This window comes from Chlorocebus sabaeus, chromosome 8, assembly GCF_047675955.1.
Source record: "Chlorocebus sabaeus isolate Y175 chromosome 8, mChlSab1.0.hap1, whole genome shotgun sequence".
NCBI lineage: Eukaryota > Metazoa > Chordata > Mammalia > Primates > Cercopithecidae > Chlorocebus > Chlorocebus sabaeus.
The window spans coordinates 59,687,584-59,711,725 of NC_132911.1; the positions used below are offsets into that span (position 1 = coordinate 59,687,584).

Below are 24,142 nucleotides of genomic sequence, written 5' to 3' on the forward strand. Positions count from 1 at the left end.
TCAGCCTCCTGAGTAGCTGGGACTACAGGCGCCGCCACCACGCCCCGCTAATTTTTTGTGTTTTTAGTAGAGATGGGGTTTCACCATGTTAGCCAGGGTGGTCTGGAGCTCCTGACCTCGTGATCCGCCCACCTTGACCTCCCAAAGTGCTGGGATTACAGGATGAGCCACCGTGCCCGGCCATGCTGAATATTTTTAACTTTCAACCAAGAATTCTGTGTCCGTTGAAACTATTCCCCAAAAAATAAAAGCAAAATAAACACATTTCCAAGTAAACAAAAACTGAGAAAATGCATTACTAGAAGATTCGACCTAGAAGCATCACTAAAGGAAGCAGTTTAGGCTTAATAAAATATTCCCAGCACCTTAGGCTTAATAAAACATACCCAGATAGAAACTAAAATTCATGGGGAGAAATGAAAAGCACTGGAAGTGGTAAAATGTAGGTAGATTGAAAGACCCCTTTTCCACTTAATTTCCTTTTGAAAATAGACATTCTAAACGTTATTGTAGTTTTATTGTTAAGTATGTTATACATACACACAGAGTTAGGTTTATGGATATGTATGTTTATTTATTTATGACACTAATAACTCAAAGAAGAGGAAAGAAATGGAACTATATTAAAGTTGCTGTATTTTACTGGAATTATGTTAGCATTAACCTGAGGTAGAGCTACACACTAAAAATCATAAAACATCACTGTGAGAAATTTAAAGATCTAAATGAAAGGAGATGTACCATGCTCATTGATTGAAAAACAATATTGTTAATATGACAGTTCTCCCCAGATTGATCTATAGCTGAAACTCAATCCATATGAAAATTCCAGGAGCATTTTTTCATAGACATGGACAAGCTGATTAAAAAAAAAAAAAAAAAAGTATATGGCAATGGAAAATACTTAGAATAGCCTAAACAGGTTTGAATAAGAAATACAAATTTGGTGAATGTACATTTGAAATGAGATCATTCCCTTGATCCCTTCATGAGATTTGTGAAGGGATTGGCTTGTTTACTCAGCCCACAGGTCTCAACCCCTCATGGGAGGGGAAGCACGCAGGTGAGTGGGTGCAGAGGCTAGGATGAGTGCTTCTGGGAAACCAGCAGGAGCAGAACTCCATGTGGTCCCGTGGCAGTGTCTAGGAGTTGCCCATGACCCCTGGAGCCCCAGAGGGCATGCGTTACAGTGTGCTCTTTTAGTTTTGCCACCTGTGGATGGCTTAAGTATTGGACAGCTCAGTGGAGGGTCAGTGTGACAGCCTCTTGCACCCACACCTGGGACCTTGTCCAGCATCCAGGAGGAATCAGGTTGCATGAACGAATTGAAGATGGTAAATGCAGAGGATTTTATTGCCAATGAAAGTGGCTCTCAGTGGGATGGGGAGCTGGAAAGGGAATAGAGTGGAAAGGTGGTCTTCCCCTGGAGTTCAGCTGGGAATATCCCCAGACAAACTCTTCTCTGAGGTCCCACCATCAAGCTGTCCCTCTGAAATCAAGCTGCTTCTCACTGACATCAAGCTGCTGCTTCTCTTCTCTGCTGCACTGCTCTGCCCCTCTGCCAGTAGCCTAGGGTTTTTATGGGTGCAGGATGGGGAGTAGGGCAGGCGTTGGTGGTTTTGGAAAAGGCAATATTCAAGTGGGAAAACAGAAATGCACATTCTCACTTTAGGTCACAGGTCCAGGCTTGAGGGTGGAGCCCTCACCAGGGACCCCACCCTTTTCTACCTAGTACCTCCTGTTCATATCACACCGACTAATTTTGATACCAACCATAAAGCTACAGTAATCAAGAGTGTAATAATATTGGAGTAATAAAGACAGGCAAATAAATCAAAGGAACAGAATATAGAGTCCAGAAATAAACTCTCACCTTTATGGTCAATTGAGTTTTGACAAAGGGGCCAAGACAATTCAATAGAAAAGGAGAGTGGTTTCAACAAATGATGCTAAAACAATTGAATATTCATGAGAAAAAAATGATCATAAATCCTTGGCTTATATTAGACACAAAAACTACTCCAAAATAGAACATAGACCTAAATGTAAGAGCTAAAACTATAAAATTTTAGAATACAACAGAAGAAAATCTTTCTGATCTTAATTTAGGCAAAATTTTATTTGATTGGATACCAAAAGTATGACTCATTAAATAATATAATTAGAAATTGAACTTCATAAAAATTTAAAAATTCTGCTTTTCAAATGCCAACTTTAGAAAAATAAAGAAAACCATAGACTAAAATAAAATATTTGAAAATAACATATCTAATAAAGGACTTGTATCCAGAATACATTAATAACTCTTACAATTCAATAATATATCAAACAATTCAATAAAAATGATAAAAGTTCTGAACAGACATTTCACCAAAAAAAAAAAACCAAAAAACCACATACACAGAAATTGCTCACAAGCTCATGAAAAGATACTAAACATCTTTAGTAGTTAGAGAAATGTAAATTGAAAGCACACACCCACTATAATGACTGCAATAAAAAAGACTGACAATACCAGGTGTTGGTATGAATGTGAAGAAACTAGAACTCTTATCCATTGCTAGTGATGAAGTAAAATGGTACAGTCACTGTAGAAAACAGTTTTATGGGTTTTTTTAAAAAAAACTGTATGACCCAGTAATTCCATTCCTAGGTATCTTCTCGAGAGAAATGAAATATATCCATACAAAGTTTTATCCACAAATATTTCTAGCAGAATTATTCATAATAGCCAAATACTAAAAAAAAAAAAAAAAAAAGTCTATCAACTGGTGAATGCATAAACAAAGTATAGTATATTTATACAATTGAATACTATTCAGCAATACGAAGGAATAACAACTGATAGATACAACAATAAAATGAACCTAAAAAATCTGGTAAATAAAAGAAACCATACACAAAGACTCCCTATTGTATTACTCCCATTACACGAAAATTCTAAAAAAGGTAAAACCCCAGAAACAGAAAGCAGATCAGTGGCTGTCTGAAACGGGATGGGAGTGAGAATTGACTGCAAACAGGCATGAGGGATTTTGGAGTGATAGAGTATTCTCAAATCGGATTATGACATTGGTTGTGCCACTGAATAAATTTTTTCAAAATCATTGAATCATGTGCTTAAAACAAGTGGATATTATGGCATTAAATTATGCATCAATAAGGCTGTTTTAAAAACCAATAGATATTTATCAAAGAAAATAAAAACAAGAAGTATGGAAAAGCACATTCTTTACCATCTTACTATCCATATAATCAGTTGCCACTTTGGTTTAAATCCTTCCACATAATATATGATATACCAGAATGTGTTGAATCAGTCTACTATGACTGGAGTTTCAGGTTGTTTCTAGTCTTTTATCAGTAAATGATTCTAAAATAAACATCCTTATACATATATTTTTTATTTGGGTATCTGATTAATACCTCAGGATAAATTCTCAAGATTGGGCTAAGTTATTTAATAAAAAATTTATTAGTTTTTGATTGCTGTAAAACAAATTACCACAGACTCAGAAGCTTAAAACAGCACATGTTTGTGACCTCACAGTTTCTGTGGGTCAGAGATCTAGGCAGGGCTTGGCTGGGTTTTCCACGCTGTGTCTCACAAGGCTGCATTCAAGGTGTCAGCCAAGACTGCAGTCTCATCTGGGCACAGGGTCCTTCCCAAGCTCCCTGTGGCTGGTAGAATGCAGGTCCCTGTGGTGATAGAACTGTCAGCTCCTAGAGCTCAGTCGCCATTCTCTGCCATGTAGTCATTGCCACAATAGGACAGTGTGTGTCTCCAAGGCCAACAGGACAGCATCTGTTCCTGCTTCCTGTCACTTGCCTCCAAACTCTTTTTTAAAGAGCTCATTTGGTTAGACCAGGCCCATTGAGGATAATCTTCCTTTTGGTTAACTCAAAGTCAACTGATTAGGCATCTTCGTTACATTTGCAAACTCTCTTAACCTTTGCCGTAGTCTGTAACACAATCACAGGAGTGCTATCCCTTCATATCCACAGTCTCTCCCTCACTCAAGGAGAGTGGATTGCACAGGTGTGTGTACTGAGTTAGGGGTTGGCGAGAGTGGGGACTGGGTACCATCTTAGAAATCTCCCTCGCACAAAGAATTTGCGCATTTGTTAAGATTATGATTTAAATTGCCAAATTTTCTGAAGAACATTTATACCCCACCGGTAAAGTGCTAATTTCCCCAACACTGGGTATTAACATTATGCTTAATCTTTGCCAAAGACAGCCAAATATTGTTGTCTTGGGACCACTGGGCAGAGATTGTGACAGTGAGAGAACAAGTATTGAATTCTTTGATTAATAGTAAGATTATTATGGCCTTTGGCAGGTTTTGCTTTTCTTTTGCAAATTATCAGTCGATTTATGTGGTTGTTTTCCTCTAAGGGTAATTCTCTGTTACTTGTCTTTTAATAACCTCATGTTGAATATTCAGAATATTTACTATTTACGGTTTCTATAGTATTTTCTTTCGGTGTCTTAAAAATTGGGTTACAGAGCCTTATGCCATGTAAAAATTTTTAACTTTCATGATCAGATCTAATAACATTTATGGTTTCTTTTTTATGCTTTAACATATTATTTGCACTTTTCATTTCTAAAAAGAGAGAAGCAAATAAATCAAACGGGATTTCCAGTTTCCATCATAGAAGACAGGAACTATAGAGTGGGAAATCATGTACAAAGATATTTCTCATAATGCATTGCCCATCCATCTTCTGATTGTTATGTAAACCAATTCTTAACCTAAGGTATCCAGCCAGAGAGATGAATGTATCATTCCTCTAAATGACTTGGTTGTGGGAAATATACCACATCATTCTGTTAGCTTTCAGGACCCAGGGTGTCAGCTTCAATTATTTTTTTCATTTCTTGTCTTGGACTGTCAGATTATAGCTCTGAGTATTTGAAAACAGACAGAAGTATGAAACCAACTTTTTCTAAAGTATTTAGTTTTGATCTTGAGTTTTATCCCCATCTCTGAGCACTATTTCCATATTATATCTAATTTTTTTCTTAATATGGGACCTAAAACATGTCTTATTTAAAAAAAAATACATTGGATAATCAAGAAAGTATGCCTTTTAGGCAAGATCACCTCTCCCTGCTGTATTTAAAAAATAGTGATGAAGTATTTCCTTGACAGAAACAAAATCAGCTTATATCTATTAAAAAGTTGGCTCAAATCTCTCCTTTTTTCATAGATGAATGAATCATAATATAAGGATATAAGTTTCTTAAACCTTCCTTGAAATCTCAGGCATTAAATGTCCTCATCTATAAAATGAAAAAGTGAAACAAGCTGATCTCTAAGGTTCCGGTGAAATCTAACACTCTGATTGGCCTGATGTTTGACTCGAGGTTTTCTGCTTATATTCTTTCTTTGCCCTTTTCAAATTCCCAGTCTGAAATCTTGCCTTCAAGGTTTTTCCTGTTTTCATTTTCAGATTCTGACTATGCATTCTTGTAAGACATTCCATTCTCACTTTCAAGTCAAATATTCAAAAACAAACTCTTGCTATCCCTCTGAAACTACTTGGTTTCCATATTGATTGGATTTGTACCACAGTCCTTGGTATGCAGGCATGAAGAAAGGAATAATTTTTCATCATCTTTCCCTCGCCTCATAACTAATCAGTATCTAAGGCCAGAATATTTGTCAGCTGCAACATCTGTCTCCCTGCCTTTTTCCAGTTCCTCCAAACACATTAGTTTCTGAGCCACAATGTGTCCCTCCAGGACTCAATGTTGAAAGTTCTTTATCTTCTTCAAGTTTCCTGATGTGATGACTCCAAAACACCGTAGCCAGGTTGACATTCCTGTGGTTCCCTATTTTTTGTTAGATTAAGAACAATGGCAATGAAACCCCTCCACAATATGTCTTAGTCTGGCTTTTCACACTTCTTTTTGTCTTCCCCGTGCTTATGCCCAGTGTCTTAGCCTCCCAAGATCCTTGCTATTAATATTTCCTGATCACACCCCCTATTTTGCCATTTCCTGCCTTTTAGGGTTGATTTTGAATTTCTATTTTCAGTGTTTAAAGTTTCTGTAAATGTTGGGATATTGACTTGAGCTAAAACAAACAAAAAATAATAAGTAATCACTTTAAATCTGTATCCTACTTCCAAAAACAATATTTTCATTGGTGCCAAAATAATATATTCCATGTTAGTGTAATACAGTAGAACTTAAAAAAATTAAAAGTCTATGTAGAAGACAATGAGGATTGAGTGTGTTAGAGCTGTACGGAATCTTGGGCGGCCTATTCCCATCTCCCACTTCTAAGGATCAGGAAAGCCAGTAGGCTGACTGTAGGCTATGAGCTAATTAGAACAAATCTTATACTAAAGATTCTAATGGTTTTCTATTGCTCAGGAAACTACCGAGTTCTGCCCTTTAACAGGACCTGGTCAGTCATTCACTCAACAGACAGGTTTTCAGAGCCTGCAATGTATCATGTACTGGGTCCTAAGAGTTGAAATATTTAAAATGGCCCCGTTTTCTAGGAATGCAGTCTGTGAGAAGGAACTATACATGGACAAATAAGTGCAATAAAAATTGCCGTGATAGAAATGGTGCATTGTAGACACAAAGGAGGAGGTCCTCAGCTCTATCGGATGTAACGGGGGAAAGTAAAGGTTTTCATAGATAAAGTAACCCTATGGGCTAAATATGAATAGGCAAGTAATTTTCACCAGGGTGGACTAGCAAAGAACCATTATTACCAAAGGCACAGAAGCATGCATTCATTTGATAATATTGGGGGGAAATGCAAACAATTTAGAATTCTAGAAGTTAAGGTACGAGACAAGGTGATATGGTTTTTGACTGTGTCCCCACCCAAATCTCATCATAATTCCCTGGTGTTGTGGGAGGGACCCAGTGGGAGGTAATTGAATCATAGCAGCAATTTCCCCCATACTGTTCTCGTGGTAGTGAATAAGTCTCACGAGATCTGATGGTTTGATAAGTGGGAACCCCTTTCACTTGGCTCTTATTCTCTTCTCTTGTCTGCGACCACGTGAGACACGCCACCGTGTTTGTGAGGCCTCCCCAGTCATGTGGAACTGTGAGTCCATTAAACCTCTTTCTTTTTATATTGTCAAGTCTCAGGTATGTCTTTATCAGCAGCATGAAAACAGACTAATACACAAGATATATCAAAATCAAATTTTTTAAGCAAGACAAGCCCCCAGTTGTGAAGGGACTTACATGTCTTACAAAGAAGTTTGGAGCAATAACTATCATTATCATTATTATTAGTGAGTATGTATCAGCTTCTCATTATAATTTACAGATCCTGCCTACTGATCACTTTCTACGATCACTATAATAAGTAATTTGCATTGACAAGGAAACTGAGATCAATGATTAATTCACTTACCTAAAGCAACATGGCTATCAAATATCGCAGCCAAATTTCGAACTCAGGTCCACCTGATTTCAAAGCTAGACACGAATCACACTATAATTCTCACCTTTAATCTGTAGACAATGTGGCACCATCAGGACATTTTAAATAAAGAAGAAATGTGAATAGACTCTTGTCCTAGAAGGGTCTGGCAACAATATAGAGTTGCAGCATCCAATACAGTAGCCACTAGCCACATTGAAAATTAAATAACTATTTAATAATTGAGAATTCAGTTCCTTGAGGGCAGCAGCCACATTTGAAGTGTTCAGTACCTACATGTGGCTAGTGGCAGCTGTGTTGGACAGTGCATGTGAATATTTCCATCCTCACAGAAAGTTCTATCAGGCAGTACTGGTAGAGAGGAAACACTGGAGTTTTGTGAGGTGGGGCGAGGAAACTAAAGAGACTATTACCTAGGACAAGTAGGAAAGGATTAGAGACAAAACAAAGCACTAAGAGTAATGAGTTAAGTCTGTGATTCCCAAAGTGTGACTGCCCACCCTTTTCCCCTCAACCAGCCGTATTCAGCATGGTGTGGGAACTTGTTAGAGTGCTCATCCACATGGAATCTGAAACTCGGAGACGGGCCCGACCATCTGTGTTGTACCGAGCCCTCCTGGGGATTCTGATATTCACTAACATGCGAAGGCCATGGATTTAGAGGAAGGAACAGAGCTGTAAAGCATGACACAGAAATATAGGCAATTTGGAGGCCAGATGCAAATGTGGGTGATATGGTTTGAATGTTTGTCCTCTCTAAATCTCATGCTGAAATATGATGCCCAGTGTTGGAGGTGGGGCCTAATGGGAGCTGATTGGATCACGGGGCAGATCCCTCATGAATGGTTTAGCACCATCCCCTTGGTGATGAGTAAGTTCTCGCTTAGTAAGTTCTGGGACCTTCCCCACCCCCTCTCGTTCCTGCTCTCGCAATGTGATGTGCCAGCTCTCCCTTTGCCTTCTGCCATAACTGGAAGCTTCCTGAGGCCTCCCCAGAAGCAAATGTTGGCATCACACTTCCTGTACAGCCTGCAGAACTGTGAGACAATTAAACCTCTTTTCTTCATAAATTACCCAACTTTAGGTATTTCTTTATAGCAACGTGAGAACAGACACAAACGCAGTGAGGCAGACAGGAGAATAAATCTAGAATAACTCCTGGTGGGTTGATGAATAAAAAAGAAGAAACATATTCGGAGGGAAAAGATAATGAATTTGAGTTTGAATTCCTAAGGGACATTCAAGTATCATGATCCTGTTCAGTGTCAGCCTAGAAGTCAGGAGAAATTTCTGGGATAAAGATACAGTTTTAGGGTCACTGGGATTAGATGGTAGTTTAGCTAGGAATGGAGGAGATAGGTAGCTCTCAATTTTTTTCCTGCATAAATGATATCATCTGTGTGTCTGAAAAGGCTGAGGGGTGTATCTAGACTTAGATACAATTCTCCACATGCTAGTTCCTTTTCTCTCTGATTCAAGGAGTCATTTCAAAATGCAAATTCAGTCTGATAGATGTGAATATGTTCTATTTTTAAAAATAAGTGATGAACATGCATTGTTATGCTATTATTAGTATGTATAACTTGTCAAACAAGATATCCAGAATCCTAAAGTGTACAGAGGGAAATGAGACCAGGTCTAAGGGCTGACGCCAGTTCAGTGAGTGTTGGAAAGTGATTGCAGCAGAGGAACCAGCAACAAAGGGGAGAAAAATGGTCAGAGAGAGGGATGGGGTCCTGCAACTCCAAACAGGAGCACTTTGTAGATAAGGTGATGTGCACTGTCATATTTCAGAGAGACCTGTAAGATGAAACCCCGGACTTCGCTATTCTGAGGTCACCACTGAACTTTATTCAAAGTCATTTCTATTATCTGAGGATAATTTGGCTGATCACCTTAAGAAGATTGGAGTATTTTGAAGAATAAATGGGGGGTGAGGAAATGGAGGCACTAAGGGTAGATTTATACTTTGCACTATTATCTGGTTACAGAAGCGTTGCCTTATGTTCTTGGCATCTTATAGAGATTCTAGTGAAACAGGTCTTCTAATTTTTATACTTTCTCTAACCAGGGCCTCAGCACAAGTATGGCATAAAGGGGCTAGTATACTATGAATACAATTACTCCACCCACTAATATCGATCCACTGGTCCTGGACAATGAGCTCACCTTAGTCCTCCATTCACCCAATTGGATTGATTGTCTTTTAGAATCCACTCTCTCCTCCAGGCTTCCTTGGCCTGCCCCACACACCTTAGTGACCTCTCCAAATCCTTAGAGTAAATATAGCTTCAGCTTTAAAGCTGGGACCTCCTCTGCAAAAAATTCCTTCTGAATAGTTCCTTATAATTGACCTGGCCTAAATTAATCCTCACACCCATCCTGTGAAGGAAGTAGGAAAGTGTTATTGTTCTTGTTTAGTGGGTGAGAATTGAGGTTCTGTGACAGCCAATATCTTTACCCCTCCTAAATCACAAAGAAACAACCCTATCTTATTTATTTTGCTAATGTATTCATTCCACATTTTTCCATGAAGGATTTCAGGTAGAGGGCATCTGAAAAATAATGAGCAGAATGTCAAGATAACTTGATAAAATAACATAGATATTCAGCTGCTAAATCTCCACATAACTGGCATAGCTGAGCTTTAAATGTGGTTCTAAGGTTTTTGGCAGCCAAACAGAAAGGCAGACACTGTCAATTATGCAGTTCCTGTTTTCAAAAAGGAATAAGTGTGCCAGTTTCTCAGAGGAACCAAAGTACATTCCTGCCTTAGTTCTAAAAGAAACTTCACATCCATGTCTTTGCATACGGATCATTTCTATAAACAAGTGTAGTGAAACATCTTATATTGGCTCTAATGGTTTACTTTGGTAAAATTTCACTTAAGCCCAAAGTTAGAACAGATTCTCCTTCCTTCCTTCCTTCCTTCCTTCCTTCCTTCCTTCCTTCCTTCCTTCCTTCCTTCCTTCCTTCCTTCCTTCCTTCCTTCTTTCCTTCCTTCCTTCCTTCCTTCCTTCCTTCTTTCCTTCCTTCCTTCCTTCTTTTCTTTTTCTTTCTTTCTCTCTCTCCCCCACCCCACCTTCCTCCCTTCTTCCCTCCCTCCCTCTCTCTGTCTTTCCTTCTTTCGTTCAATGAGATAATGTTCTGTCACCCAAGCTAAAGTGCAGTGGCACAATCATAGCTCATTGCAACCTCCAACACCTGCGCTCCAGTGATGTCCTGCCTCAGCCTCTCCAGTAGCTAGGAATACAGGAGCACATCACCACATCAAGCTAATTTTATTTAATTTTATTTTTATAGAGACAAGGTCTAGCTATGTTACCCAGGCTGGTCTTGAACTCCTGGGCTCAAGGGATCTTCCCACCTCTGTCTCTCAACGCACTGGGATTACAGGCATCAGTCACCATTCCTGGCCTAAAACAGACTTATCAACACAAGCACACTCACTAACTTACTGATCCCTGAGGGACAGTTACCACAAAGATATAAAACTTTACATCTTGGGCTGGATTTAATTTTTATAGTTGTGACTAAATTCTGTGCATCAATTAGCACATATTCCTGGAGTATGCTCTCTCTATAGAGAGTTAAAAATCAGGTAGCCTTTCTAACTGTCTACACATTTGTATATACACTGTGCACACACATACATAAACATGCAAAGTCAACCATCTTTAAAAAAAGTATAAAGATTTTTCTAGAAAAATCTGTTCCTGAGATTTTAGGAAATGCTCATTGACTTAAGTGAAATGTCATCTATCATTTTAAGATGCTCCTGGAATAAATAGATATTCAGGTGCTTAGAATATAGACAAAAATTGGGGGTATTTAAGTTATTATTGGAGCAGATGCTGAGTAGCTATCTCCCCTGACTCTCAGGCACTGATGATCACTAACATTTTTAATTAATCACAAATCCCTATGGATGCTAGTGAGGCTCTGACAAAATGGTCCTTTCCCTCACACAAAGTGCTGGAGGAGCCATGCACCCAGTGCTGTATTCCCGTATCTCATTAGGTAATCTATATCTGGACACCCAGGCACCACATTTTCAGAGTGTTCTTCTAAAACTGAATGTGTGTATGCAGAAAACCAGTCTGTTAAAATGCATTAATGAACACCTGCTGGCCTCAGAGTCCTGAGCAAGGAACTGTTCCAGAATATTAAAGAAACAAAGTCATTCTCCGTCTTCAAGGAGTTTAAATCCAGTTGGAGAGGCAAAATATACTGACATGTTATACAACTAAAAACAATAACCTAAGAACCTATAAATACATGCAACATAATACAATAAATAGTCAATGATACTAAACAGTACATGGAAACCAAGGCAGTAGGTAAGAGAAATGACTGCTGATAAAATGAAGAGTAAAGTGGTGACCTCTGCCCCCATCAGCTGATACAAAAGTAATGTGAAATGGCCCCCAGATGCAGAGAGCAATGTTAGGTAAAATAATAGCCGCACTATATGTGATGGCCCAGGGTTGTGGGCATGTGAGCCAAATTACACAACATACAGGGGAATTCCATGCCTGAAAATGTGGATTGTCTTATTTCAGACCAGTGATTCATACACGTTTTTTGTTTATTTTGTTGTTGTTGTTGTTGTTGTTGTTAGGTTCTTCAGGGTGAGGGGGGAAAGTCTTGCTCTGTCATCCAGGCTGGAGTGCAATGGTGTGATCAGATCTCACTGCAGCCTCAATATCCCAAGCTCAAGTAATCCTCCTACCTCAGCCTCCTGAGTAGCTGGGGCTACAGGTGTGCACCACCATGCTCACTAATTTATTTATTTATTTATTTATTTATTTAAGATGGAGTCTTGCTCTGCTGCCCAGGCTGGAGTGCAGTGGCGCGATCTCGGCTCATTGCAACCTCCACCTCCCAGGTTCAAACAATTCTCTACCTCAGCCTTCCAAGTAGCTGGGATTATAGGCACGCACCACCATGCCCAGCTAATTTTTGTATTTTTAGTAGAGACAGGGTTTCACTTTCTTGGCCAGGCTGATCTTGAACTCCTGACCTTGTGATATACCCGCCTCAGCCTCCCAAAGTGCTGGGATTACAGGCGTGACCCACCGCACCCAGCCTCACGCTTGCTAATTTTTTAATTTTTTGTAGAGACAGGGTTTTGCCAGTTGCTTAGGCTGGTCTTGAACTCCTTGGCTCACGTGATCCATTCACCTCAGCCTTCCGAAATGCTGGGATTATAGGTGTGAGCCACCACACCTGGCTACCTCATAAATGTTAATGAGCTCTTACTTCACTTAGGGTACTTGAAAAACATACTGATTTGGGAATCACTCATAGATAGTCTAATTCTGTGGGTAGTAGGTAGAGCTCCAGAAAGTACATTTTCACAGTTCTCCCAAGGATAGAGTTAGTCTAAGGACCCCAACGTGAGGCCCACTGCCTAATGCACTAACCCAAGACCCGCTCACGTGTGACATGAAGGAAAAGCCAGTATCAGAATTCACAGGGGTCCCAACTACCATTAGGAAGCAGTGCCTGGGAAGGGATAGGAATTCTAGAATGATCCCCCAAGAGGTCAAAATGCCACTCTGGCAGGAAACGGATATGGTTTTAATTGGTGAAATTGCATGTTAGAAATAAACACATCTGCAAACTTGCATAGAAAAGTATTATTCGTTGATTCATTTACTACCCAGAAGACTTTACTGGATGAGTATATGTTGGATTTTGTAAAAAATAATTGAACTAAACTCTTTGAACTTAGAAAGGAGTACAATATATACTCAAAGGGTTCTAATAAAATGAAACTGTTTGCATGAAATTTACTACCTGATAATTTTCTTTGAATGTATTTTGGATTTCCAAAACAGAATTTTTATTTTTCATTATTCAACAGACCTCAGTTAGATGTATTTGTTCTCTTAAAGACTATAAAGGTTTCTGAGAAACCTTATGCCGTGCTATTATCAGTTATATTTTTTAAAGCTTTTCAAATTTGAGATCTTCTTACCCTGGGCACTTTGCAAATGAATCGTCGTTAGCCCTGTTCATAATAAGCTGAGAAAACATGAGAAAATTACTCAAATTCTCTGAGCAAATTAATATGACTGCAAATTGACTGTAGACTCACTCATTCAGGTTGTGGTAGACATTCATCCTGCATTCTCAGGGCTTAGTGTTCTGTATTGTTTGGGGAAAAAAATGGGTGTATAATTGGGAACCCGAACTCTGGACATTAATCTGATCACTTTTTTCAGACCACATCTTTCACCCAGCATCATTACTCCTCATTATGCTTCTATAATTTCAACTACAAACTTATTCTAAACTAAGAAGATTTAGTATGAGCTTCCTTATAGTATAGCCTTAAGGTAATTTTGCAGCTGTTATTTAGGAAATGAAAAGAAAATGTGGTCATCCAAGAATTTTAAAAATAAGCAAAAATGCAAAACCAAAAAGGCACATGGTAATATTAAGAGAGTGGTATGAAACATTAAACTTGGCTAGAAATAGGGTTTTTGTTGCAAGAAGTAATGGGAAATGGGGCTGGAAAACTGAATTGAGCCAAATTATGAAGGATTTAACAGCCAATTGGATCCCCTCAGTCGCAGGTGATCACGGATGACAGGTGGAAACACTTGAGAACTAAACAACACACTTCAAAAATAATACATAGGTTAAAAATGAAATTTCAAGGGAAACTTTTTAAATACACTGTACTGAAAAAAAACAAAAATACAACATATAAAAATGTATGGGACACAGCTGTAGCAGTGCTGAGAGGGAAGTACTAAATGCATCCATCAGAAAAGTGAAAAGCTGCTCCCTTAAGGAAAAAAAAAAAGTAGAAAGGGAAGAGCAAAATTAATGCAAAAAAGGAGGCAGGAAAATAATAAAGGTAAGAGAAGACAGCAATATAAGTGAAAACAGAAAAACGATAGAGAAAATCAGTGAAATGAAAAGCTGGTTCTTTGAAAAGATCAATAAAATTGACAAACCTCTCACAAGACTGACAAAGAAAAGGGAGAGAAGACAAAATATGCATACCAGGAATGAAACAAGAAACATCACTACAGACCATACAATATCCAGAGTGAAGCAAGAGAATACCAGGAATAACACTACTCTCATAAAGCACTTAGGTGAAACAAACCAATTCCTTAAAACATATAAGCTACCCTAACTCACCCAGCATGAAATAGATGATTTGAATAGCCCCATATCTATGAAGAATATTGAATTAATAATTTTAAAACTCCTTAAAAGAACTCTCCAGGCCAAAAAAGCTTTACTGGAAAATTTTGCAAATGTTTAAAGAATTAGGCCGGGCACGGTGGCTCACGCCTGTAATCCCAGCACTTTGGGAGGCCGAGGCGGGTGGATCACAAGGTCAGGAGATCGAGACCATGGTGAAACCCCGTCTCTACTAAAAAATAGAAAAAAATTAGCCGGGCGCAGTGGCGGGCGCCTGTAGTCCCAGCTACTCGGGAGGCTGAGGTAGGAGAATGGCGTGAACCCGGGAGGCGGAGCTTGCAGTGAGCCGAGATTGCGCCACTGCACTCCAGCCTGGGCTACAGAGCGAGACTCCGTCTCAAAAAAAAAAAATAGAAAAAATAAAAAAATAAAAAAAAATAAAAATAAAGAATTAATAGTAATCTACACAATCATCCAGAGCATAGAAAAGGAAGAAACATTTTCCAATTATTTTTATGAAACTAATATTACCATGACTCTACATGTAAAACAATGCAAAAAGAAAACTTCAGATTAATATCTCTCATGAACATAGATGCAAAAACCATTGACAAAATATTTGCAAACTAGAATTCCACAACATTTAAAAGAGAATTATATACCATAACCAAGCAGGGTTTGTACTAAGGATACAGTCTGGTTCAATATTTGAAAATCAATCAATTTAATCCACCTGATTAACATGCCAAAGAAGAAAATCACGATGTTTAATTTTATGTGTCAGCTTGACTGGACCACAGGGTGCCCAGATATTTGGTTAAATATTGTTCTGGGTGTATCTGTAAGGGTGCTTTTGGATGAGATTGACGTTTGAATCAGATTGAGTAAAGCAGGCTGTCCTCCCCAGTGTGGGTGAGCCTCCTTCAACCCATTGAAGGCCTGAATAGAAAAAAAAGGTTAAGTAAGAAAGAATTCTTTCTCTCTGTCTGTTTTGTCATTGGGACATTGATCTCCTCCTGTCTTCAGACTTGGACTTAGACTGGAACCTGGCATTTCTATTTCTCTGGCTTTCAGTCCCAGACTGGAACTATACCATCAGCTCTCCTGGATCTGACTTCTCAGCCTCCACCATAGTATGAGCTGATTCCTTATCATTTCTGTTTCTCTGGAGAATCCTCTCTGATATATATGATCATATCAACTGAGGCAGAAAAAGTATTTGACAAAATTCAACATCCATTCATGATAAAAATTCTCAGAAACCTCGGAAGAGAGGAGAACATCCTCAACTTGATAAATCTACAAAACCCTACAGTTACCAATACACTTTATGATGAAAGACTATGTGCTTTTTCCCGAAGGTCAGGAGCAAAGCAAGATGTCCTCTGTTGCCACTGTTATTCAACATACTACTGGAAGTTTAGACAGTGCAATAAGGCAAGAAAAGGAAATAAAAAGCATATACTTTGAAATGGAAAAAATAAAACTATCCCTGTTTGCAGATAGCATGCTTATCTGCATAAAAAATTCCAAAGAATCTATAAAAACAAACAAAAAACTAGAAATAAAAAGTTCAGCGAGGTCACAGAATATAAGATAAACATAGAAAATTGAATTATATTTCTACATATTAGCAATAAACATATGGACTCTGAAATTTAAAATATAATACTGTTTACAATCACCCAGAAACAAAGGAAATACTTAGGTCTAAGCATTTTGTATTTTTAGTAGAGATGGGGTTTCACCATGTTGGCCAGGCAGGTCTCGAACTCCTTGCCTCCTGCCCCCCTCAGCTTCAGACAGTGATCCTTCCGCGTTGGCCTCTGAAAGTGCTGGGATTACAGGCTTGAGCCACCATACCCGGCCTAAGTGTTTCTTTTTCTACTGGTTATAGAGCTGGCTACTGTACTCCTTCTGGTTTCTCTCCATTGGGGTGGTCGGTTGCCCACTGGGGCACAAGAAGGGGGCTGGCTTCTGCTGAGGGCCCCAGGAGCTAAGCATAAGGATGCTCTGGGATGGGAAAAACCAGTGTTGATCATAATCCCAAAAGACACAATCCTGAATTTCATAATACCAAAAACATAATTCTGGAAAATATAATTTTAATTTTTTTCTTAAAAAACATTTATTTATGTTTTTAAATGGGAATTTATTTAAGAAACAAAAAACATGAAAGAATACTACTTCATAGGCCACTTTGTACAGTAAAACAGACACATATAAATAATCACACGTAAATTTTTGCAAGCATAAACACCCAGGAATTCTAACGACAGTCACACAGATATAACAGCCAAGAAGAGATGAACCATATCCATAAAGAAATCTGTCAAAAAGTGAATGGTATAAGTGCACATCACTTAGGTGTGTAATTATGTGCACCCAGTTTTATAGCTACAGTCATCTGAAATATTAATATCATGACAAACAACCTACGTGGTTTGACCAGATCCATCAAAAACCTCAGTGAGTCACCCCTGCATATGCAGTCACCCAAAGAGCTGAGCTGTCAAGAAATAGTATCTTTTACAACCACAGATGCACAAAAAGAACATCTCTACATTTATTGAGGAAGTTTTAACGTTCTTATTTACAAAATCAACAGTTGTGATAATGTACTTTCCTGAAGTCAAATTTGCAAAAATTGTGTGAAACAAATTAGAACTCTCTAAAAGTCTCTGCACAATTTATACCTCCAGTATCAGAAATAACACAAAGATGATACACATGGCATAGCCAGTTGGCACTATGTATGAAGGGGCAGAAGTCATACACAATTGAATAGTTTGGCAGGAGAGATTTCTTGTATTTTTTGCTTGTGTTTTCACTTGATCTTTGAAACACTCACTGCACTTGTATTTGGATAGTGGTTGGGGTCTACACATTTTGTAGGTATGTGCTGCCCATTTGAAAGTCTGGTCGTTGCTCAGCAATTAAGCAATTTTTCGCCTTCACAGCACCAATAATAATTAGCTTTTAAACTTTTATCTTTCACCATCAAGTAGCTTCATACACTTAACTTATCACAGTCTTTTTGTGAGGGAGCAATTTCACAGATCTTTTTTATTGTGTTGTAAGGAATACGGTAAGAAGGAATGAAATTCAGCTTCCCCAATACCAAATCGGTACTAATCAAGGTTCTCCAGAGAACTAGAACCAATAGTATATGTACATAGAGATGTGAGAGGGGATTTATTAGGCAAATTGGCTCACACAATTCTGATGACTGAGAAGTCCCATGACAGACTGTCTGCAAGCTGGAGACCCTGGGATTCCTGCAGGATGGCTGAATCCAACTCAGATGGCCTCAGAGCCAGGAAAGCCAATGATGTCACTCTCAGTCCAAGGCCAAAAGTCTGTGGACCTGGGGAACAGGTAGTGTAAGTCTTAGAGTCTGAAGGCTAGTGAGCCTGGAGTTCTCCTGTTCAAGACAGCAGGAGAAAAGTCTGCCCCAACTCTCAGAGAAAGACCAATCCACAATAACAACCTCACAGACACACCCAAAATAATACGTTACTGGGTTTCTAGAATTTTTTTTTTTTTTTTTTTTTTTTTTTAAAGACAGAGTCTTACTCTGTCACCCAGGCTTGGAGCACAGTGGCACAGTCCTGGCTCACTGCAACCTCTGCCTCCCAGGTTCAAGCGATTCTCATGCCTCAGCCTCCTGAGTAGGTGGGATTACAGGTGTGCACCACCATGCCCAACTAACATTTTTTTTGTATTTTTAGTAGAGATGGGGTTTCACCATGTTGGCCAGGCTGGTCTTGAACTCCTGGCCTCATGTGACCCACCCGCCTCAGCCTCCCAAAATGCTGGGATTACAGGCTTGAGCCACCACTTAGACATTCCTCAATCCAGTCAAAATGACACCTAAAATTAAGTTAACCAGTCCTCCCATTGTCAACCTGGCACCCCTACATATCATCTTAAACCATACTTCATTTCCAAATAAAGCCAATAACAGATAATAGTTCCACCTAACATGATGCCACCATCCCAAAGACAACCAAAAATGCACTAATCCCTTCCCCAGAATTCTGCTTTCAGGATTTCCAACTTTGGAATTCTGCTTTCAGGATTTCCAACTTTGGAATTTTAATCATTCAGGATTGTGTATGGGGAGTTTTAGACATTAAGAATTTTAGACATTAGTGTTTTTGATTATTCTGTATTTCAACATATGGGATTATGGCCTTTGGGATTGTCTTTCAGGATTATGATCAGCAGCAGATTGTAACATGTAAAACATCATGAACAATGAGTTACTCCTACACACCTATTAGAATGGCAAAAATCCAAAATAGTGACACCACCAAATACTGATGAGGATGCGGAGCAACAGGAACTCTTATTCACTGCTAAGGGATGTAAAATGATGGAAAAACTTTGGAAAAACTAAACATTCTCTTATCATGTGATCCAGGAATCACAGTCCTAGGTATTCACTTGAGTTAGTTAAAAAATGTAAACTCATACAAAAATGTGCACACAAATGTCACAGCAGCTTTATCCATAATTGCCAAACCTGGAAGCGACTAGGACGTCCTTTGATAGATAAATAAACTGTGGTACATCCAGACAATGAAATATTATTCAACACTAAAAAGAAATGAGCTATCAAGCCACAGAAAGACTTGGAGGAATTTTAAACACATTGTACTAAGTGAAAGAAGCCAATCTGAAAGACTTCACATTGTGGAATTTCAGCTATGTGATATTCTCGAAAAGAATGGAGAGAAGAAAAGACCAATGGTTGCTGGAGGTTAGGGGGCTGGGAGGGATGAATAGGTGGAACACAAAAGATTTCTCAGGGCAGTAAAACTACTCTGTATGATATTACAATAGTGGATACATGTCATTATACATTTGTCCAAACCCATAGGATTTACAACACAAAGAGTAAACTCTAATGTAAGTGGTAGGCTTTCGTTAAAAATAATGTATTCATATTGGCTCATCAATGTACCGCATCGGTAAAAAATGCACCACAATAATTAATGCAAGATGTTAACAATAAGGGGAACTGGCAGGGGAAGGCTATGGAAACTCCCTGTACTTTCCACTGAATTTTCTTATAAACCTAATACCGCTCTAAAAAATAGTCATTAATTTTTTAAAGGTATAACTTAATAGTAACCATGTTACCCTCTCAAAAACGATTTGTCAGTTTTGCCACAAAAGAGAATTTCAAGTATTTATCTGTTAAGAACAATAGTTACAACAAAAACATGGAGATATTTTTACAAATTAAAAACCCATGGAGAGATAAGTTTGGAAATAAAACTAGGACTTAAAAGATGAAGTCCTGGCTCCTCATGTCGTGTTACTTTAGGTAAGTCAGTTACCTCTTAGACCTCAGTCTAACACTTTTGTTATTTAAAAAAAGGATTACTATGATGCATCAAATATTTTATACTAGATCTATTCACTTAATATATTTATTTTTAAGTATCTCGGTAAGTAAAATGAATTATTTAAACATTTTCAAATTCCACTTAATTCCTAGGTATATGTCGCCCATGAATATAAACATGTACTTTAAATTATATGAACTTGGTAAGTCATCAACATGAAAATCAAGTCAAAATCAATTACACATTACATCGGTTACAGTATGTATCTTTAACTTACCACCACCATCTATCTTCAAATCACTTTATGCCACTTGATATATAAAAACTTTACAATAGTGTACTTCTACTTTCCCTCCCAGCCTTTGTGCTATTGTCATCATACACTTACACGTGTTATAAACCCCACAATACATTATAATTGTTTTTGCCTAAGCAGTTATGTTTTACATAAATTGAAAGTACAGAGATCCATTTTATATTTACCAGATCTTTACCATTTCTGACACTTTTCATTACTTTGCACACATCTAAGTTTTCTTCTAATATTCTTTCCCTACAATCTAAACTGTCTATAATATTTCTTATGAGGCCATTTATAGTAGCAATCTACGACGACAAATTCTTTTATTTGAATGGGATGTCTTCATTTTGCCTTCATTTTGGAAGGGTATTTTCTCTAGATATAGAAATCTAGTTTGACAGGCACTTTTTTCCCCAGCATTTTAAACATGCTGTTCCAATGCTATTCACAATAGAAAGACATGAAATCAATGTAAGTACCCATCAACAGCAGACTGGATAAAGAAAATGTGGTACATATACACACGGAATGTTATGCAGCCATAAAAAAGAATAAAATGATGTTTTTTTGCAGCAACATAGATGCAGCTGAAGGCCATTATCCTAAGTGAATTACCATGGGAACAAAAAACCCAATACCAAATGTTCTTATTTAAAAGTGGGAGTTAAACAATGGGTACTCATGGACATAAAACTACTAGAGGAGAGAGGGAAGGAGAGGGGCAAGGGTTGAAAAACTCACCGTTGGGTACTATGCTCAGGACCTGGTGACAGAATCAATTGTACCCCAAAATTCAGCATCACACCCAGGTGACCCAGGTGACAAACCTGCAGATATACCCCCTAAATCTAAAAGTTGTAACTATTAAAACCAAAAAACTTCACCTCTCACCCCCCCAAAAATATAAAATTAAAAATAAAAGATGATGTTTCACTCTCTTCTGACTCGCATTGTTTGTAATGTCAGCAGTCATCTTTGTTCCTGTGTACATGACATGTTTTTGTTTTTATTCTTTTTTTACTCTGACTACTTTTAAGATTTTTTCTCTATCACATCTTTCTAGCAATTTAATACAAAGTACTTCAGAGTATGTATAGTGTGTGTGTGTGTGTGTGTATGTGTGCGCTTGCTTGTGGTTTGTTGTTTTTTTTCTGCTTGTGGTTTGTTGAGAAGCTTGGTTTACAGTTTATTCAAGTTTAGAAATGTTTCTGCCATTATTTCTTCTAAACTTTTTTCTGCCCCCCTCCTTTCTGGCATTCCAGTTACACAAGAGATAGACCGTTTACTATTGTTTTATAGCTCGCTGAGGCTCACATGGGCTTTTCCAGCCATTTTTCTCTCTGTGCTTCAGTCTAGATGGTTTCTATCACTATGTATTCAAGTTCACTGACTTTATCTTATGAGGTCTAATATTCTGTTCTTCCTATCCAGTGTATTTTTTACTTCTGATATTACGTTTTTCACCTTTAAAGTTTCATTTGGCTCTATTTTATATCTTTTCTTTCCTCATCATGTCCGTGTTTTCTTCTACATTCATAAGCACATTTATAATAGCAGTTTTTAAATTAACACTTGCTAATTCCATCATCTTTGCTATTTCAGGTTATGTTTCTATTGGCTGATTTTTCTCTGGATTGTTGGTCACATTTTTCTGTAGTTTTACATTGTCAATGATTTTTGATTGGATGTGGCATATTTGGAATTTGAATTTTGTTGTCTTCTTTGAAAGAATGTTGAAATTTGTCCTGGCAGGCAATTAACTTACTTGTGGATGAGCTTGATGTTTTGGGGGCTTCTTTTAAAACGTTGGTAGGGCACATCTGGAGTATCTTTTATTCTAAGGCTAGTTTAGCTCTACTTTTTAAGACATAGCCTTCTGGGGTCTTTTCTGAATGTTCCAGGTGTTCAATGGGCTCTTTTATGTCTTTGGGGTTGGTTGGTTTGTTTGTTCATTTGTTTGTTATTGACGGGGGCAGGGGGGGAAGGGGGAGAGAGTCTCGCTGTGTTGCCCAGGCTGGCCTGAGCCTCCTAGGTCCAAGTGATCTTCCCACTTCAGCCTCTTGAGTAGCTAAGATTACCGGCACAAACCACAGCCCTAGCTTCTTTAATTTTGGATGATCAAAACGTACAGTATCACAGCCCTATGTAAGCTCTGAGAATTGTTCAGCTTACAACTCCCCAGGAGTCTATTTTTTTGCCTAGCTTATGCATATGTGGCATAGCATTCAACAAAAAACTCAAAAGGATGCCTATGCATGTTTCTGGAACTTTTTGGCTGCATCTCTCCCTGCTCTCCGGTATTCTTCCCCACAAAGTTCAGCCATCTCAGCTTTCCTGAACACTGCCATCTGTCTGATTTTCAGAATAATGCTCTACTGGAATTCCCCTTCCCCGGGCCGCAGTTTAGAAGGTGCCTCGAGGAAAAGGAGCCAGGGCAATTGCTAGTCTCACCTAATTTCTTTTCTTTCTATTCTAGATACAGGCCTGTTCTGTTGTTCAGTATCTGAAATCGTTGTCTGTCATATTTTTTCCAGTTGTCTAGTTGGTTATGGGAAGAAAGAAAATTCAGAACCGGATAGTTTGTCCGTGCTTTATATATTTAGTAGGAGTTTCAAGAATGTCTTTATAATAGGCCAGATTGTCTTAAAAATTACAAGTATATTAAATACTACATATGTATATGTTTCTTCTTAACCCCAAAATACTAATGCCATGATTTTATTTTTCTTAAACATTTTTATATTTAATTCTGAATTTTACAGGGTTTAAAAGATTCTCACCCATTAAGGAAAACAATCACCATCCCCATTAAGTGAACCACAACACTGATTGTGCCGATGCTATTCTAGACGGTCCTGAGGGGACTCACTGAGTACTGCTTGTGATTGCCATGTCAATGATGCCATCACTTAGAAGAAGTGCCACTTGGCCCATATTCCTGAATGCAAGATAAACACATTAATTCTTCAGTCTACTCACGGCAGTGCTCAACTCCAACTCCAGTTGATCATTTGATCAGCTTCTTCATTTGTTTAGTTCCTAAGATATAGACATGTCTTTCTTTATGTCTTAAAAGACCTTTAAATTCTATGGAATTCTGCATTTTTTCAGTCTCATGATTTACAGATGATGTATTGCTATTCAGTTGAATTTTAGATCTCTCTCCTGACATTATCAAGCTTGCAGTCATAACATCTGAGGTCACTCCCTCAGCACCAGGGGCCCTGTGAATCTGTGAGCACTGTGCCAGCACAGCCTTACAAAGCTGTGGCTCAGACAGGGCAGATGGGAGCCTCAGTAGCAGGGCAATTGTAACTATGCCAACAATGACTCTTTGGGTCTGGGGGAAAGTTTCTTCTATCCACAGTGGACTCTAGAGGATGGTGTGGGCCAAGTGGATGTAATATTGGTTCATTCAGAAAAACAAACTTCTTTAGGTATCTCAAGCTAGAAAGTGATTTAAATTAAGGAATTAAGAGACAAAATATGGGAACTAAAGGAGCAAAAACTGGGAAAGTTGGTGGTATCCAAAGATGAGAAACTTCAGAAAACCATAGCATCCTACCAGGAGTAATGCCCATCTAATTCCTCATTTCTGTGCCCTGATACAGCATGTGAGCTCCAGAAGGCCTGGGTTTTGCTAGCTATTTCCTCTGCAGGCATCCATGCTCACCTCCAGAGGTACTAGAACTGCTGGCACTATTGCAATAGTCTGTAGTCACCTGCCTCTGCCATAAGCAGGGTAGTTTCTATTTTCTTCCCACATTTAATTTGTTATGAGTGCCTCCCATTGCCAGCAAGGAATCCCAACTGAGCCCAAAATCTGGCAAATGCAATTTGCAGGTTTCCAGCCACAGTGGCTTAAGGGAGAGTATAAAAGGCCAAGTATG

General features: G+C 38.4%; 1 protein-coding gene and 1 pseudogene across 1 annotated transcript in view; one reads left to right on the top strand and one right to left on the bottom strand.

The window, feature by feature from the left end:
• The window catches only part of XKR4 (XK related 4), a 427,274-nt gene that overhangs the window by 357,116 nt on the left and 46,016 nt on the right, over nt 1-24,142 (top strand). The gene's annotated exons all lie outside the window — the stretch shown is intronic.
• LOC103237689 (myotubularin-related protein 5-like) overlaps nt 1-24,142 on the bottom strand; it is a 33,176-nt pseudogene that overhangs the window by 7,181 nt on the left and 1,853 nt on the right.